At 39.5% G+C, this 18,396-nt stretch overlaps 1 long non-coding RNA gene across 1 annotated transcript; it reads right to left on the bottom strand.

Moving 5' to 3' along the window:
* Nucleotides 1-11,979: 11,979 nt before the first annotated feature.
* LOC135932949 (uncharacterized) lies at nt 11,980-13,422 on the bottom strand. Its single transcript, XR_010573666.1, has 4 exons — nt 13,274-13,422; nt 13,128-13,160; nt 12,639-12,823; nt 11,980-12,182 (listed from the first exon to the last, which is right to left on the bottom strand). It is a non-coding gene; the product is annotated as an uncharacterized LOC135932949 (long non-coding RNA).
* Nucleotides 13,423-18,396: the final 4,974 nt, after the last annotated feature.

Here is an 18,396-nt window from a genome sequence, read left to right as displayed (position 1 = left end):
TATAAACTGTGGTATCTGAATCAGTCGCATGATTTGTGAAATTATAAATAATATAAATGAAAATATAGTCTAAAATTTGAACTCTGGAATAACTGTGTTACAATATATACAATTTCTTGATTGTATATATTGTCTAATGCTACATAGTAGCATTAGGAATTAAGACCCCTACTGTACTATCATGTTTGTGCACTGCACCTTGATTGACCTTCATTTGAGGAACAGCTAAAGCAACAGAAATGATACTGTAGCATACTAATCTAGTCATCTTAACTTATCTCCCCTTGTGGTGGCTGATATTAATAACACACACATAAGTACTTTTAATAAGCTGCTCTTTATATGTGTAGCTTTGTGGCCTCAATATGTGATGAAGTACTTTTCTGTCTCTTTTGGTTTTCCTGTGACGAACTGCTACAAAATGATTCATCCTGCAGATTTTGCAATATTTAATGTGATCTCTCAACATTCGTGTAAGTTCACACTTGAAAGATATATTTTGCTAAAGTTATTTCAGACTTAATAGATTTATTTATGTTCTTGACATATATTTTCAGCAGTGTCCTTCCATGTAATTAAAGTACAAGGTTAGTCTCTGATCTACTGTCTTTATTGCTGAGTCGTGCCGTCACTGTATGTTATTCCATGATTAGTCTATGATTGGATCGGGTAATGTATAACTGCTTAAATGGGGAAAAAAAAGGGTAAAAAAAAAGACACAGGTATATTATATGACAAAACATCTAAGCATTCACTATAACATGTCTTGGTCTGAAACTGGCTATGAAACAGCAGTGATCACAGAATTTGTTTTGTAGAATTTTTGCCTGCTGATCTCACATCAGAGTTCATCTGTCAAACTGTCATGGTCTGGGTGAGTGAGATGTTTTTTAATAGAGCTGGGGCTCTGTCTCTGTCTGCATTTGAGGCCTCTCCGCTGGTCTGGCCTCTCGGCCGTAACACAAAGTAGAAGTGAGACTTAGCCTTCTTACACTTATTGACAAAAAGACATTTCTATATTGTATTTTATTTGCCTTAAAATCACCTAAAATGACAAAAAAGAGTATTGTTAACATTGCAGGTCATGTAGAATATAAGTGATAAATTAGGACTTTTGTGAATGTCAATATGATTTCAAATACTAATACAGAATCTTAGTTTCCTTGATTGCAGACTGATGCTAAATGCTTAATGTAAGTTCTGTGGACATTAATGAGGTGCAAGAAACTGGCAGAGGTGCTGCCAGTTTCTTGTCAAAATTAATGATTTTTTGAGATGTTTAACAAAAGGATGCTCAACTTTGTCTCATCGTAGTGTAAGATACAACTTGAAAGGTAAGTAGGCCAAAATAACTATGTATGAATAACTTTGATATTTAAAAATGCAAGATTAATATTGTATTAGTTATAAACATGTGATACCTTAAATAATTATATAATTTTTGTATGCTTTTGCACAATGACTATTACAAACTCTCCTATCCATGCATGTGCATTTTATGCTAAATTAATTACCAACACTAACTAACAAACTAACAAACTAACAAAATACATTTAATTTCTATATATTTTTCCATATTTTTTTCACTGTAAAAATGTGATCAAATAAATAAATAAAAACAATACAAATTAATCACTACTGAATGTTTAAAAAGTGTTATGATAATCACAAAGAAATATTTGAATCTCTCTATATAAAGAATTTCTCTTGAGGTTTTTAGCACTAACTTTATTTCCGTTCATTTCAGTTAAGTGTTTCTTGAGTATTTCAAAATGAACAAGAAAGTAAGAGTTCAGCGACATTAGCAGTAATGTCAGGAATTTTGTAGGTACAGCATTTGATCATTAAAAAAAGTATCACACCAAATAAAATGATATTTATATCATATATTAACAGTCACAAAACAACAATATAGGTGTAGACTTTCTTAATAAAGCTGTTTCTGACAGCCTACATTTTTTTTGTAATATCCTCAGAGATGGTTAAGGTCAAGTTTATTTATATAGCACATTATCAACAGTCCATACTGCACAAGGCGCTTAACAATGTAAAATGCCATTAAAATAAATAAAATGCACATTGGTGATGCAGTAAAATATAAAATAAATAAAAAATAAATAAAAATAAGTCAATAAAAACAGCTAAAACAACAACAACAACAACTAAGGCTGTTAAAACCAAAATGTTTAGGTCAATGTGTGTTAAAAGCCAGGCCTTAAAAAATTGTCTTTAGTAACGATTTAAAATGTTCGAGCATTTGTGCAGATCTAATATTAAGGGGAAGACTATTCCAGAGTCTAGGACCTGCCGTAGAGAAGGCTCTGTCGCTATGAGATTTAAGTTTACACTGTGGAATAGTTAAGGTTAGTTTTGACCTGGACCTCATGGTTCTTTCTGGAGCATAAATAAACAGGCACTCAGATAGGTAAGAAGGGGCTCGGTCTTTAAGTGATTTAAAAACAAAAAGTAAAATTTGAAATTGGATCCTGTAAGGAAAAGGAAGCCAGTGCAGTGAGGCCAAAACTGGGGTAATAAGCGCCTTCCGTTTTGTGCCAGTTAGCAGACTAGCAGCTGCATTTTGGACCAACTGGAGATGATAAAGAGAGGCCTGGTCCAAACCAAGTACAGACAGTTGCAGTAGTATAGTCTGCAAGTAATGAACAGATGAATAACACATTCAAAGACTTTAGCTGGGGAAGTGTTAAGACATTTCCCTCATGTCTTAATGCTTAAATAACTCCTACTATCCACACACAGATGGTGTTCTGGGGGATTTCCCTTCAGATGTGAACCAGACAGCAGATTCAAATGTTAATTTATTTACGACCACAATTATTATCTTTTACGTTAGATGTTGTAAAAAGAGCATCAGGAATGTTCAACATGAAATCTGTATGTATCATGACCACAGGTATGACACACAAAACAGCTAAACAGGAACTCATTATTCATTGCTCATCAGTTGTTCTCACAAAGAACTTCCATTTTAACTGTTTTGTACATTTTATTCAGAAGAATGGAATCTCAGCAGATGCAGCGTTTACACTCACACCACTCCCAGGAACATTATATTAGGTAGAACAATTGTTAATCAGAAATAGACTGATTTGTATATGAATGTTTTTAGTGTTGTTCCTTCTACACATTTATTTACCTGAATATATAGAATTAAGAAAAAAAAGAAGAAAAAGACTTTACACATTAACCTAAAATATTATGAAAAAACATGTACAGGACAGAGTGAGAAAAACGTATGTCTTACTGTGGCCAGTTAGTGTGATTCACTTCTGATCCTGTGGTTTCCCTGAAAGCAACTTCTGAAAATGTCCCTTATTTCAGGCAAAAGTAAAAGCAGTTAGTAGTAGTCTGTTCTGTTCACATGGTTTCATCATGGCTGAACTCCTGCTGCTGTTGGTGGCCTTTGCATGTAAGTTAAACTTTTTCTCATATCAGCTGGTACTTGATGTACGACATTCAGCTGATTTATCAGTTAGGTATCACTGTTAGCATGTTGCATTTTTACATGAGGATAATAACACTAGACAGGAAATTTCGTACATTGTTGCTTCTGTGTTGTATTTTTAACTATCAGTAACAAAGTACGGGATCAGTCTCTAAGCTTTTATTTTTCTATGGGCTTTTTACTTTGACATTATTTAGTAAATGTTCTTAAGTCAAACTTTTTGTCATGTCTAATTTTTATTGTTTCCTATTACTTAAAATCTATTCAGTTATTATGTCAGTTATGATTTAATTTTACAGCTGTATCGTCACTTTTTTCTCATATTGCCGTTCTTCACCAGATTGTTTTCATGAAATTAAAGCACAAGGTCAGTCTCTAAGTTTCATGTTTTGTTTTTTGTCACCAATGTGTTGGCTATTTATTAGACTATTTCTTTGCAGTTTCTCTACAAAAATCTTATCACCTTATGATTTCTGACATTGGGAACTAACTATTAGAAATAAAAATCTGTGCATATGAAATTTCAGGCATTCTTCCACCTGAACTGACTGTGACTCCACCTGTGGTCACAGAGACAGACTCAGTCACACTGAACTCCTGTTTCTGTGCCTCAGTGTTATTTCCTCATTTCAAGAAAGAAAACTGCCAAAAGTTATTCTGTTACACTTGAAGTGACATGTTATTGCTTTTTTTATTTTCAGAAGTCCCCATTCAGTAACATATCATCAATCACCATACAAAGTTACCCATTAAAACACTGATTTTGATTTTGCACATTTGACTTTTAATTTATTATTTTATTGTTTTTTTCTGTCATCAGTGTGTCAACTATATACTGACTATTCTTGAACATTATATTTTTCTGTTAATGTTGATTTGACATATGGAATTATTATCTATTTAATATAACTTATATTTAGTACCTCTAAATTTCAGCCATTCCTGTGATCACAGAGACAGACTCAGTCACAGTGAACTGTCAGACTCCATCATCTTTTAATGTGACTCAGTGTTTTTCATACGTTATAAGAAGAAGCAAATATACATCCGTCTCCTGTGAGCAGAATGTAACAGGAACTGAAGTCCTATCTTGGGCAGCATAGTTTACTGCTGAGGTGGTAGTTACATGTTTGTACATGTCACAGCAATAAAGGAGGACAATATCAGTGTCCTCACAGTAACATATTTTCTATCAACATAGAAAGTAAGTGACATACTCCTCTTTTTTTTCTTTTTTTTCTTTTTTTTACATTATGTGCATATAGCCACACCAAGAGGAAAGTTGAGGTAGTAGTTGATTGTAGTTTATTGCTTTTTGACTTTAAAGATTTGACTGTTTTTTGTAAATGCATTAGTTCTGACTACTTGTAGATCTCACACATCTGCAAGCACTTTGACCTCTCCTCCTACTATGAAAGTCACAATAGGACATAGTCCTGCAGATAAGAATTTTAAAAATGAAATGGTTTTAAGTGTTTGAACAAGTACATTTTTTTAGGCTTGACTTCTAAAGACTTCAGCTCTAAATAAATTATTTCTCCTGCTGTCCCACTGGAGGCAGCTCCCTTTCTCCTTCTTTTCCTGGTATAACTGTCACAGCTGCCAGTAATCTGACCACTGCTAACACGACTCTTACAGATCCAGCAACCAGTGATGAAATAACAGATTTAATTTTCTTATTTTGAATAAAGTAAAAAAATGTTTTTGCACTTACAGGATATTGTTTAATAGGTTAGTCAGCATCTGCCACAATCTTTGGTCTTTGAACCAACGTTTTGAGTTTTTGGACTGTAATTTAATGTTTTCTGTCTTACTCTTACTTTGTTTTAGTTTGTTTATTTGACATCCCCGGTGTTTTCCATCCTGTTAGATGTTCCCATGTTTAGTCACTTCTTGTTGTATTTTGTTAGTTTGTTGTCTCATGTGCACTGTTTAGTTTTGCTTCCCTTGTCTCATTTACCATGATTAGTTTAAGCTATGTGTGTTTTCCCCAGCTGTTTTCCCTTCCCTTGTTATCTCAGTATATTAAAAGCCTCAGTTTACCTTATTTCCTCATTGTTAATGTTTTGTTACTGTTGATTGCTGCGTGTTTGAATGCCTGTATGTTTTAACCCTTTTATGGACATTATTTTCTTATTTTTATGAATAAAGGTTCACCTTTTGTTTTTTGTTTTTTAACTCAAATTTAAGAGTCCACCTTCACACCAACTTATGACACCTTCATAAAATCATAAAGATATCAGTGCACTGTAAAAAACTAAAAACAGAATTGAACTAATGTAGAGCTTTTCTTACACCATGCCCACAATAAGTTTTTTATTACTGTTTTAACATTTTAAACTTAAAATGTGAATTGAACTCCTTTCTTAAAGCTGCAAAAATGATATGGACAATCAGAGCATTCGTAATGGTGGATGTCCTCTTGCTTACACAACCTCTTGTGCTTAATCAAAGGAAGACTGGTAAGAAAAATCTCAGCTGCAGTTACTTTACTTCTCAATTTATTACAATTAACTTTCAGATAACATTTTTAGTAATAAAAGATATCTCTGATTTCCTGTGGGTTATGAAAGTATTACTCTTGTTGTTTTCTTTTTTTTAATCTACAGAAATGTGATTCCAAGACATAAGTAATATTATTTTTCAAGCTGGTCATCTTCCTTAAGAACCAGTCTACAGCTTCTTTTCCATTATTGCTTTCAATTATGTTCATTCTGGCCACCACAGTCCTCTCATATCAACTCTTACATACTGTTCAAATTTCAAGCCTTCACAGTAATGGTCCAGGTCATTTTTGACCCGTGCCCACTGAAATGGAAGCTCAGGTGCTTTTATTGGATGAAGCGTTTAAGACTTTTAGCTCCTTAACACATGTCACCCTGTTTTTAAAGGGACCAAAAGTACAATTGACTCAAAGGCTATTTCATGGGCAAGTGTGAGCTATTCCTTTGCTGTATCATTATCAGTTAAGCAGATAAAAGGCCTCGAGTTGATTTGAGGGGTCGTGCTTGCATTTGGAAGATTTTGCTATGAACAGGCAACATGCAGTCAAAGAGGGTTCACCGCAAGAATAGAAAGGCTTGATTAGACTTTTCTAAAAACATCTAAAAAAAAAAAGTCCAGCACAGTTCTGGAAAAACATTCTTTGGACAGATGAAACCAAGATCAACTTCTACCAGAATGATGGCAAGAAAAAAGTATGGAGAAGACGTGAATCAGCTCCTGATCCAAAGCATACTACATCATCTATAAAACACGGCGGAGGCAGTGGGATGGCTTGGGCGTGCATGGCTGCCAGTGGAACTGAGACACTAGTGTTTATTGATGATGTGAAACAGGAAAGAAGCAGCCGAATGAATTTTGAGGCGTTCAGAGATATACTGTCTTCACAAATCCACCTAAATGCAGTCAAACTGATTGGGCCCCATTTCATAATACAGATGGACAATGAACCAAAATACACAGCCAAACCAACCGAGGGGTTTATTAACGTGGCATATTGTGCTGTGCAGACCACTCAGCCAGAGTAAATGGCTTATGTTTGTAAAGGTTATGGTTATGTTGGTCTGGGCACTGTAGTTTGTGCACTGTCATTCTTCACTGCTATTGGTACAAACAGCGGAGAAAAATGAAGAATGTGCGTCAGAGGACACCATATTTATAGCCTGTGTGAGTGCTCCATGGAGATTGTGCTTTGTTTTACCTATAATGATTTAGAGAAATTATAGGTTTATGTAAACCAATTATCCCATGTCTATTTTTAGGTGTATAATGGAGAAATATTTGGAGAACATAAAAATTTGTACTTTCTTCTTTCTTTGGAAGGAAGAAACCTTTTACAAAACCAGGATGGCTATAGTGACACCTACAGTACTGCCATCTATTACTGCAACATTGGTGAGCTGCTTCTTTATTTACAAATTCTGCTGAAATATAAATTTAGCAGACTGTCAGGGCTCTGTGTGCAAGCAAGCAGGGATGAGGACCCAAGCGCAGGACTTGTGGAGACAAAATTGCAACTCAAAACCACAGCTTTATTGCTGGCAAAGAACAAAAACCAAACCGTGAAAACACTAACTAGAACACACAGGCAAAATCTGAGGGTGAGCAGATATTAACGACACGACACTGACACAGAGAAACAGGGGGCTTAAATACACTGAAGCATAATCAGGGAATGGGAAACAGGAGGGAAACACAGCTGGAAGAGATGAGGGCTAACAAGACAGAGGGAAGCAAAACAGAATACACTCACATGAGACATGGACCTTCACAATAAAACAGGAAACAAGAAACGAAGACACAGGCTGTATCCCAATTCAGGGTCTGCAGCCTTGAAGGCTGCATTTTAAGGCCGATTACATCACAGCGACGCACCGAGGGCTGTCCCAATTCAAAGGCTGCTCGAAATGCGGCCCTCAAATGCGTCCTTGATTTCCCTGAATTTTAAGGACGTGGCGGTGTAGACTTCGTGGCCCAACATATCCCACAATTCATAGCGCGGCAGTAGGCGTGGATAATTTTGCCGCAGACGGCAGAAGTGGAGCTGCCGAAGAATAAACTGTTAAAAGTAAGTACTGAATAATATATCACTTGAACGTGAGTCAAGTTGCAGTTCTGACTTTTTCCAGAGTTCCGGTTGAGTGAACGCTGGCGCGACTTGTTGCTGCTACTCACCGGTATCTTTTTATCTTTTATTTATATATTCTTTGATACATCTTAGCAAATTTTAAACCTTGTCTTCTACTGATACTACTGGCGATCCAGCGAATTTTGCAAGTGCCTGAGTTTTTTTTGGGTCTAGTTCATTTGCCTGTTTGTTTTGGCCGTTGTCTCCCTCGGATCCGTACACCTGACTGTTTGGCCTACCTGACTGTGCATGATGTGGCCTGGCAGGTTCTGCGTCTTGCTCGTGTGGGTCTGGATTTTTATGTCATTGGTCTACCGACCTAGTGCTGGATTTCACCAATACTCAGCTGACGAGCTTCTCCGTCTCCGCTTTCACCTGGCTTCTCCACCACCGGCTGCGCTTCATCTCTACACAGACATCGCCTTCCTCCCTCGCCGAAAGTACATTCACCGAGGCTCTCGTCGGAATTTTCACCATGACGACTCTAAGCCAATACAGTCCCTCTGGTCCACTTCTCGTCGTCATCCACGGAACTCCGACAGAGCTGCTGACCACAGTGTTTTAGCCAGCCTGCCCAGGTCGGCTAACACCTCTGACCAGTCTGACAACACCGATGTCAACTTCGGCCTCCTTAACATCCGCTCGCTTACGAGCAAGGGTCATCTAATTCAGGATCTACTCACACATCGTAAGTTTGACGTTTTCTGTTTGACCGAGACGTGGCAACAGCCCAATGACTTTTCGCCGCTCAACTACTCCACCCCCCCGGGGTTTGTTTACACCTGCCAACCTCGTAAGTCCGGCCGTGGTGGAGGTCTCGCGGTAATCTCTCGCGAGAACTGGAAAGTCACGCCGTTGTCTGTACCTGTCTACAGTTCCTTTGAATCCATTGTCTGTCAACTGTCAGGACCTGTTCCAACTGTCATAACTGTTATTTACCGCCCTCCAAAGTCTAATTCTGTCTTCATAAGTGACTTTGTTGATCTGCTGACTCACATAGCTACTGTTTCCCCTAATATAATACTCCTGGGAGACTTTAATATTCATATGGATAACAGTAATCATCCTCTCACCAAAGACTGCTCATCCTGCCTTGATAGTTTTGGCTTTAAACAACACATAAACTTTCCTACTCATACTAAGGGCCATACTTTGGACCTAGTTTGTTGCTCTGGACTTACTCCTTTTAACTGCAAAGCTGATGAACTGCTAATTTCTGACCACTTGCTTCTTTCTTTCAATGTCAAAATGACCTTTTCTATAACCAAGAACCTTCGTACCATTTCTTTTCGGAATATTAAGAAAATCAATCCTGATACTCTTTCTTTTGTTTTCTCTAGTCATTTGCATTTTCATAACCTGCTCACCCAAGAGGACTTAGTTTCCTATTATAACTCTAGTCTCAATAGTATTCTAAACTCTGTTGCCCCACTCAAAACCAAATCTGTATCATTCTCTCAGTCAGCACCCTGGTTTACAGCTGAACTCAGGCTCCTGAAAGCAAAAGGATGACGATTTGAACGCCTTTACAAGAAAACTGGTCTGAATATCCACAAGGAAATGTTTAATAATCATATTATGTATTATAAGGAGTGTATTAATCAAACAAAATCTGCTTACTACTCCACCATTATCTGTTCAAAAGATGACTCAACCAAGATACTGTTTTCACTGTTCAACTCTTCTTTCAGGTCACCAGATTTTTTACCTGCTCACCTTTACTCGTCTTCCTTCTGTGATTCTTTAATGTTATTTTTCATCGAGAAAATTCACAAAATACACCAAGACCTGGTTTCCGATGTTCCATTTAGCTCTTCCTGTGTAATTCCTCTCCCATCACACTGTTTTTCTGCTTTCCAGCTCCCTTCGGTTACTGATATTTCAGATTTCATCTGTAAGTCAAAACCTTCTACTTGTCAGCTAGACCCCATTCCTACAGTTTTGGTTAAGGCATGTCTACCTTCTTTGCTTCCCCTCATATCTTCTATCATCTGCTCTTCACTTACCACTGGAACTGTTCCTGCTTCCCTCAAAATTGCCGCCATCACCCCAATATTAAAAAAAAACTGGTCTAGATCCCAATAATTTTGAGAATTTTCGGCCTATTTCCAATATACCATTCCTTTCAAAAATTCTTGAGAAAATAGTTGCCACACAACTCCACTCACATTTAACTAATAATAATCTGTATGAACAGTTCCAGTCTGGTTTTCGCCCTTCCCATAGCACTGAAACAGCACTTATAAAAATAACCAATGATCTTCTTATGGCAGCTGACTCCGGTTTACTTTCCATTCTTATTCTCCTCGATCTGAGCGCTGCCTTCGACACTATTTCTCACTCCATTCTTCTCAGTAGGCTAGCCTCCATCGGTCTCTCCCATACTCCACTAGCCTGGTTTAAATCATACCTGTCTGATGGCACTCAGTTCATTCAACTCAAATCCTTTACTTCTCAGCCCTTTTCTCTGACCACTGGCGTGCCACAGGGATCTGTCCTGGGGCCCCTTCTTTTCATTATCTACCTTCTACCGCTTGGACACATTCTCCGTAAATACAATATCCATTTTCACTGTTATGCCGATGACACCCAGCTTTATCTGTCCACTAAACCTGATTCTGCTCTTCCCCCATCCTTCCTCACCCTCTGCTTAGCTGAACTAAATTCATGGTTCTCTTCTAATTTTCTTAAACTCAATAGTAATAAATCCGAGCTCCTCTTGGTAGGCACTAAATCAACATTATCCAGAACCAACAGTTTCTCTATTATTATCAATAACTCGCCGGTCTCCGTTTCTTCCTCTGTGAAAAGTTTGGGTGTCATCCTCGACAGTATCTTTCAATTCACACATTAATAATGTCACTCGGTCTGCATATTTTCAATTGCGCAACATTAATCGTCTCCGTCCTTTTCTCACCTCACATGCCACTGCCATTCTTGTCCATAGTCTTGTTACTTCCCGGATTGATTATTGTAATTCACTTCTTTTTGGTCTTACTCAAAAATCCATCCACAAGCTTCAACGCATCCAGAATTCTGCTGCCCGTATCATCACCAGGACCCCTTCTATCCACCACATCACTCCTTATGTGACATTAGCGATGTTTGTACTTTCAGCGTTTACTTGGGTTTTAAAGCCTTTCAAATATACACCGTTCAAAGTCAAAAGTCAAAGTCAACTTTATTTGTCAATTCTGCCATATGTACAGGACATACAGAGAATAGAAATTCCGTTACTCTCAAACCCTAGAAGAAGTAGCAATGAACATTTAAATATAAGAGAGAGATTAAAAATGCAAGTAAAATAATTAAAAAGTAAAATTTGAATAAATACAGTACAAGCTATACAATATACAATATACAATATTCAGGTAACGGTAACGGTAGATGACATTCAGTGTAGACCAGGCAGGGTAGTGCAAATAGGCAAATAGTGCAAATGGAGATTTGGTAATGTACGGTAGGAGGTAGTGTAACAGAACAAAGTCTTATGAGGTAATGGCAGTCCAATGCTCCACAGGTGGCTAATAACTGGTGCAGGCCAGTGAGTGAGTCAGAGAGTGTCCCAGATAGCAAGGAAACATTGAAACAATGTTGAGTCAATATCAGGCGATGTCATTGAACCAACGTTGAGATCTGACGTTGACCCAACGTCACTCTTGCACCCATTTTTAACGTTGAAACAACGTCAGGTTTTGATGTTGAATCAATGTTGAAACCTGACATTGATTCGACGTTATATTTTCTAACACTGTTGACATTGAAACAATGTCAGATTCTGATATTGAAACACTGTTGAGATATGGTATTGATTTTCCACCTCTTTCGCACAGTTGCTTTTTATTGAAAAAAAAACAAAAGGTCAATAGACATGTATCATTTGCAAAATACTTTATTAAAAGACAAAGTTTCCTATTTACATTTCTATGTTTCACGTCACTTTTTATTATTTACTCCGGGATGGGGATGGATGATGTGCGTCCTGCGTGCCACCCGTACGATCTGGAGCATATCTGAGCCATTTCTGGACTGCTTGAGCAAAGACCAACTCAGACATAGAGTTCGCCCCTACCTGCTGCGCCAGGCCATCTAGGACAAAAAATAGACACACACACAAAAAAAGGGAATTAGAGCACATGAATAAGCTCTTGTTAATTGTCTTCAGCAGGGAGAAAGTATGTAAACTCCTAGGCTGATAAACATGAAAGTCACCAGGCGGAAATCAGCAAACTGCCGCATTTGATTCCCAAAGAGCTATAAGCTGAAAATGTGATATGTCTTAGCATGGTGTGCCGTGTATCCTTTAAAAAAAAAAGAAAACATGGGTCCTCGGGCTGTACAAAGTGTACAACCCGAGGACAAAACAAGCCGAAGACCAAAGACTCCATCTCCAGATTAACCGGACATGAAAGTTTTGTTATTAAGAAAGACAAAGTAATATAGCAAAAAACAGACATAGGAAATGTGAAACGCACCCAGCACATCAATTGATCCCTTTATTGTTCACTTTAGGCTCATAAAACTACAATAAATGTTAAAACTTACCAAATATGCATCTGCACAGCGCTGTCTCTTTAAATGCCCTTTTTTGCTTTGTCTGGTCCTTGGTATTTTTTCCCCTGCCCAGTTGAGTACAGAGGCCAGCTCCTTTGTAATGGCATAAACCATTACACGGCGGACTCGCACCTCCAGTGTGGTCCAGCAGCACCAATCAACGCAAAGCGTCTCACCTATAGACACATTTTATGAGATGGAATTAGCGTGTCTCATGTCTTAAATGTGTATGCAAGTGCCTGTGTGTTTACTTCATGTAATTGATGATAGAAACATGTCATTTGGTTTTCCCTAAAGCCTGATTTTCAAGTCATACAAAGAATAAACCAAAGTATTGGCAGTACAATGTATTTCTATTCCCTTTTGTTGGATATTCATTTGTTAGTTCTTGTAACTGCTAAAAGTGTTTACTAGTTTTTGCCTGTCACATATATTTGTTATACCATGTAAACTGTGAAATTCCAAGATTTTCAAACTTGCCTTGTAATAGTGGCCTCACAGAGTCTCTGGAATCTACACAAAAAAAAAATCACAACAAGATGACATTCAGGAGTATAAACTGGTGTTTTGAAGATAAGAGTACAATGACATTGTGATGCAGCTTTAAAGCTTTTTTAAAAGCATACCATCTATAGGGAAGACATCAGACTCTGCATGCTGGGGAGATCGCAAAGCTGTGTCGGTTTGTGCCGGAGTGGCGAAAGGTGCCGGAAGCTGGGTGGGGCATTATGATGGTTGCTATCAGTGGGCTGGGGGGCAGACTGCGGAGTGATGAGGGCTGTTTAGAAAAAGATAATTTTTTAAGTATTTAAGAATACAGACAACTTGTCAAAAAAGTTTCCTTGTGTCAGACACAGATATGTACACAGACACTAGACAGTATTTTATTACCTGGTATTTTCACTCGAGGGGCCTGGGGAAACCGTTTTTTTGTAGGCTGCTCATCCTCTGAGTCCGTATATGTGTACAGGGGATTTGGTCTAAAGAAAATAAATTAAAAACGGTCTTAAGTAATTGTAAATATGCTTTTGGCATATTGTTTCCTAAAGTTAGTTTGATTTCTAACAACACACACAGGAAACAGAGACGTGCAAGAAGGTACAGTATACAATGAATTTTTGAAGTGCACAAGTGTACACGGCTTTGCATTTTTAAAAAGTTTACAAACTTCCACTTTTTGGACTATATTATGTGGTGATATTGCAGTATGCAAGCACCACAGATATGTATAAAAGACAAGATCATAAATTCTTAACAATCAAAGATATGTTTGTGAATAAAAAGGTTTTACTTGTGCTTTCTTTTAAGACTGGTCTGGGTTTCTTCTTCGGACTGAAGGTCAGACGTATCACAGCGTTCACGTGGATATCTCTGAAGACTGCGTTCTGCTTCGTGAAATGTGCCTGGAAATACAAACACAATGTACGGCCAGACATACATTACGTGTGGACAAAAGGTGCAAACGCATAGAAAAATCAGCGGTTTCAAAAATACGCTGGTACGTGTGGACGTAGCCTTATTCATTATTCAAGGCACAAACGGAAAGTCATGTACGCGTGCAACTTAAAGTTAGGTGAGCGTGCAACGTACAGTCACGTGGGCATGCCGCGTGAGCTTTCAAACTGAGTCTAAAGTTTTCGTGTGCGAATTGAAGCGAGTGCTCTCCAATCATCAAAAGTAACAAAGTCATTGAACACGTTTATACAGTTAACTTTACGTTTATCAATCATATATCACAGATTTAGAATTTTTTGTAGTACTAAGCAACTACAGAGCGAAAGTCTGGGTCAAGCGCCGAGGCGACGGCAAGAACAAAGGAAACCTCGAAGCGTTAAAGCTAGCTTTGTAAGGGAATATAACGAAGAAATTATGAAACGAAAATGTTTTCTTTGTTGATATACTTTGTTCGCAGTGCAATTTATTTGTTGCCGGATTGTAAGAAGTAGACACAATTTAAATAACAGTAAAAAAAACTTGTTAATGTACAACATTAACGAGTTTTTTTTAATGTTATTCAAATGCAAACATGGAAATACCGAGTAGGAAAAAAAAATCATTCATTCTTACCTTATACTAATCATGGTGCAGGCCAGTGCAGTGCATGAACTGATGCCTTCTCCGGTCAATTCCGCTGAGAGTAAATCAAATGTCCCGCTCTACTGTAGAAGACAATACCTGGGGGGATGTACCAATGTGAGAGGGGTGCTGTGGAATAGTCCAAGTGATCGCTGCTTTAATTTCCCGGTCAACTATACATAAATTGCACGTAGACACGATTTTTTAAAGCTGGTGAACTAGACCAAGTCATTGATAACAAATGAACAATAAATCTACTTTCTCTGGTACTTTATACCCGATCAGTTGCAATGCAATTTAATGCTCAACTACAAATCGATGGTTTTTGATGGTGACCGGAGCCGAATGATCGTCAACTATAAATAGACGTTTTCTCGACGTTGTTGTTGTCACCTGGTCGACTATAAATAGATCAAATATCAATGACAAAAAAACAACGGTGAATCAACATCGTTACAACGTCTCTATAGTAAGACCGTCGGTTTACCACAGTATTTCAATGTTGTTACAACATTGGCATTTCAACCCCGACCATATACGACGGTTCGGATGAAAAATCAACATAGATTCAATGTCGTCTTGCTATCTGGGGTGTGTGTGTGTGTGTGACAGAGTTCAGTGAGACCGTGGAGGAGAGAGGGGAGAGGGGGCAGAATCGGGAGGGAGTTAAGCTTCCTGACAGCCTGATGGATGAAGCTGTCCTTCAGTCTGCTGGTCCTGGCTTGGAGACTCCTCAGTCGCCTCCCTGACGGCAGCAGCTTGAAGAAGCTTTGCATTGGGTGCGTGGGATCAGCCGCTATGCAAAGGGCTTTTTTAGTGAGACGGGTGCTGTAAATGTCCTGGAGGGAGGGGAGAGAGACACCAATGATCCTCTCTGCAGCTCTCACTATGCGTTGGAGGGTTCTGTGACAGGACGCATTGCAGGCTCCAAACCACACAGTGATGCAGCTCGACAGGATGCTCTCTATGGTGCCTCTGTAGAAAGTGTACATGATGGGGGCTGGTGCTCCTGCTCTTCTTAGTTTGCGGAGAAAGAAGAGACGCTGCTAGGGCTGTGCGATATGACAAAAATCTCATATCCCGATATTAAGAAATCTATCGTCGATATAACGATATAAATTGCAAAAATGTAACATTTCCTGTAAATTCTGTGAATCTCGGGCATCTCGACTTGCGTGAAGTGTTTCCAGCTGGGCGTCGTGTACCTGGAGTCGAGTGTTTTAGCTGATGCATGGAACTATACATTTTTAGACATAAGTTGTAACGGCCACTGTTTTCTTTGTAAGTATTTATTACACAGCATGCTGCGGAGAAAAGTCTGTTCTAACGTTTGAGTCTAAGGTTTATTTTTTAGCACCTGGCGGCTCTTTTTTGCTTCTCATCCGTAAATACTCTGCATCTTTCACGTGACTCGTTTTATTTTGAAAAGCCTCAACAGGATCTTGAGCTTTATTGTGAAAGGTTTATGTGGAAAATAAACAAACGGACACGCCGTGGTTTTACCGTCGTTGTTGCTAACGAAAACGCATAAAAAACAAGCGCTTGTCCGTCCGTAGTGTGGTTATATTAAATATAAGAGAAAGAGAGAACTTTAAGAAATTAATATAGCCACTACAGTGACCATCAAAATGATGAAAAAATATTGCCATAAACAGTTTATTTTGCGACACCACGAAACAAACGATAGCGTAAAATGAAACGATAGACGTTTTTCTATCGTCATCCGATATATATCGTTATATCGAACAGCCCTAGACGCTGCTGTGATTTCTTGGCCAGTGCTGTGGTGTTGTGCGTCCAGGAGAGATCCTCTGTGATGTGCACACCCAAGAACTTAGTGCTGCTCACTCTCTCCACAGACGCTCCGTCAATGGTCAGAGGAGCATGTTGGGTGTGCATTCTCCTGAAGTCCACAACAATCTCCTTCGTCTTCTCCACATTCAGAGAGAGATTGTTGTCAACACACCACGTGGCCAGGCGTCTCACCTCACTTCTGTAGTCGGTCTCATCCCTGTTGCTAATGAGACCCACCACCGTTGTGTCGTCCGCAAACTTGATGAAGAGGTTGGAGCTGTATGATGGAGTGCAGTCATGGGTCAGCAGAGTGAAGAGGAGGGGGCTCAGCACACATCCCTGCGGGGCCCCCGTGTTTAAAATGATGGTGCTGGATGTATTACTGCCGACCCGTACTGCTTGAGGTCTTCCGGTGAGGAAATCCAACAGCCAGTTGCACAGAGAGGTGTTAAGCCCCAACTGGACCAGTTTTTGAGTGAGCTGTTGGGGGATTATAGTGTTGAATGCTGAACTGAAATCAATGAACAGCATTCGAACATATGAGTCTTTTTTGTCCAGGTGTGTGAGTGCTGAGTGGAGAGCAGTGGAGATAGCATCATCGGTTGAGCGGTTGGGCCGATACGCAAACTGGAAGGGATCCAGGGAGGGGGGCAGGACAGTCTTGATGTGTTGCATGACTAGTCGTTCGAAGCACTTCATCAGGATGGGAGTGAGTGCAACCGGACGGTAGTCATTAAAGCAGGAGGGAGATGACTTTTTTGGAACTGGAATGATTGTGGTGGCTTTAAAACATGTGGGGACGACAGCCTGGATAAGTGATATATTGAAGATGTCTGTGAAGACATCAGTGAGTTCCACCGCACAGTCTCTCAGTACACGACCAGGAATGTTGTCAGGACCCGGAGCTTTACGTGCATTGATCCTGCTGAGGGATCTCCTCACGCTGTCCGGGGACAGAGTCAACACCTGGTCGCCAGGAGGGGGTGGGGTCTTCTGTGCAGTGGTGCTGTTTTGGACTTCAAAGCGAGCAAAGAAAGTGTTCAGCTCGTTCAGCAGGGGGGTAGTGCTATCACAGGTCTGTGGTGGGGGCTTGTAATCTGTGATGGTCTGAATGCCCCGCCACAGGCTCCGTGAGTCTCTGCTGTCTTTGAAGTGATGAGATATTTTCCTGGAGTACTGTCTCTTAGCCTCTCTGATGCCACGGGAAAGGTTGGCCCTAGCTGTCCTCAGGCTCGCCTCGTCTCCTTCTCTGAAGGCAACATTCCGAGCTTTCAGCAGCCTGTAGACCTCTCCTGTCATCCATGGTTTTTGATTTGCCCGGACAGTTATGGTTTTTGTGACTGTTACATCCTCAATACACTTGTTGATGTAGGCAGTAACAGTCTCTGCGTACTCCTGGAGGTCAGTGGTGTTGTTATAGGTGGCAGCCTGCTTAAACATGTTCCAGTCTGTGATGGTAAAACAGTCCTGTAAAGCCTCTGAAGACCCTTCTGGCCACACTTGTATCTGCTTACGAACCGGTTTGGAGACTTTAACGAGCGGTCTGTAGGCAGGCATTAGCATGACAGTGATATGGTCTGAGGCGCCGAGGTGGGGGAGGGGAAAAGCTTTGTAAGCTCCTCTCCGGGTGGTGTAAACAAAGTCCAGTGTGTTATTTCCCCTTGTTGGAAAGTCTATGTGTTGTTGTATTTTTGGAAACACGCACTTTAAGTCTGCATGATTGAAATCCCCAGCCAGGATGAGAAAAGCATACAGTTCATTCAGTGCCTCGTTCCTGTTGTTAACATTGGAGGAGGGAGGGATGTACACAGCGCACAGTAGAATGGCTGTATATTCCCTCGGTAGATAGAATGGCCGGCACTTAATAACCATAAACTCC

Source organism: Pelmatolapia mariae, linkage group LG5 (assembly GCF_036321145.2).
Source record: "Pelmatolapia mariae isolate MD_Pm_ZW linkage group LG5, Pm_UMD_F_2, whole genome shotgun sequence".
Classification (NCBI taxonomy): domain Eukaryota; kingdom Metazoa; phylum Chordata; class Actinopteri; order Cichliformes; family Cichlidae; genus Pelmatolapia; species Pelmatolapia mariae.
Note: the sequence above shows the minus strand (reverse complement) of the source record. Positions and strands in the feature narration are given on the sequence as shown.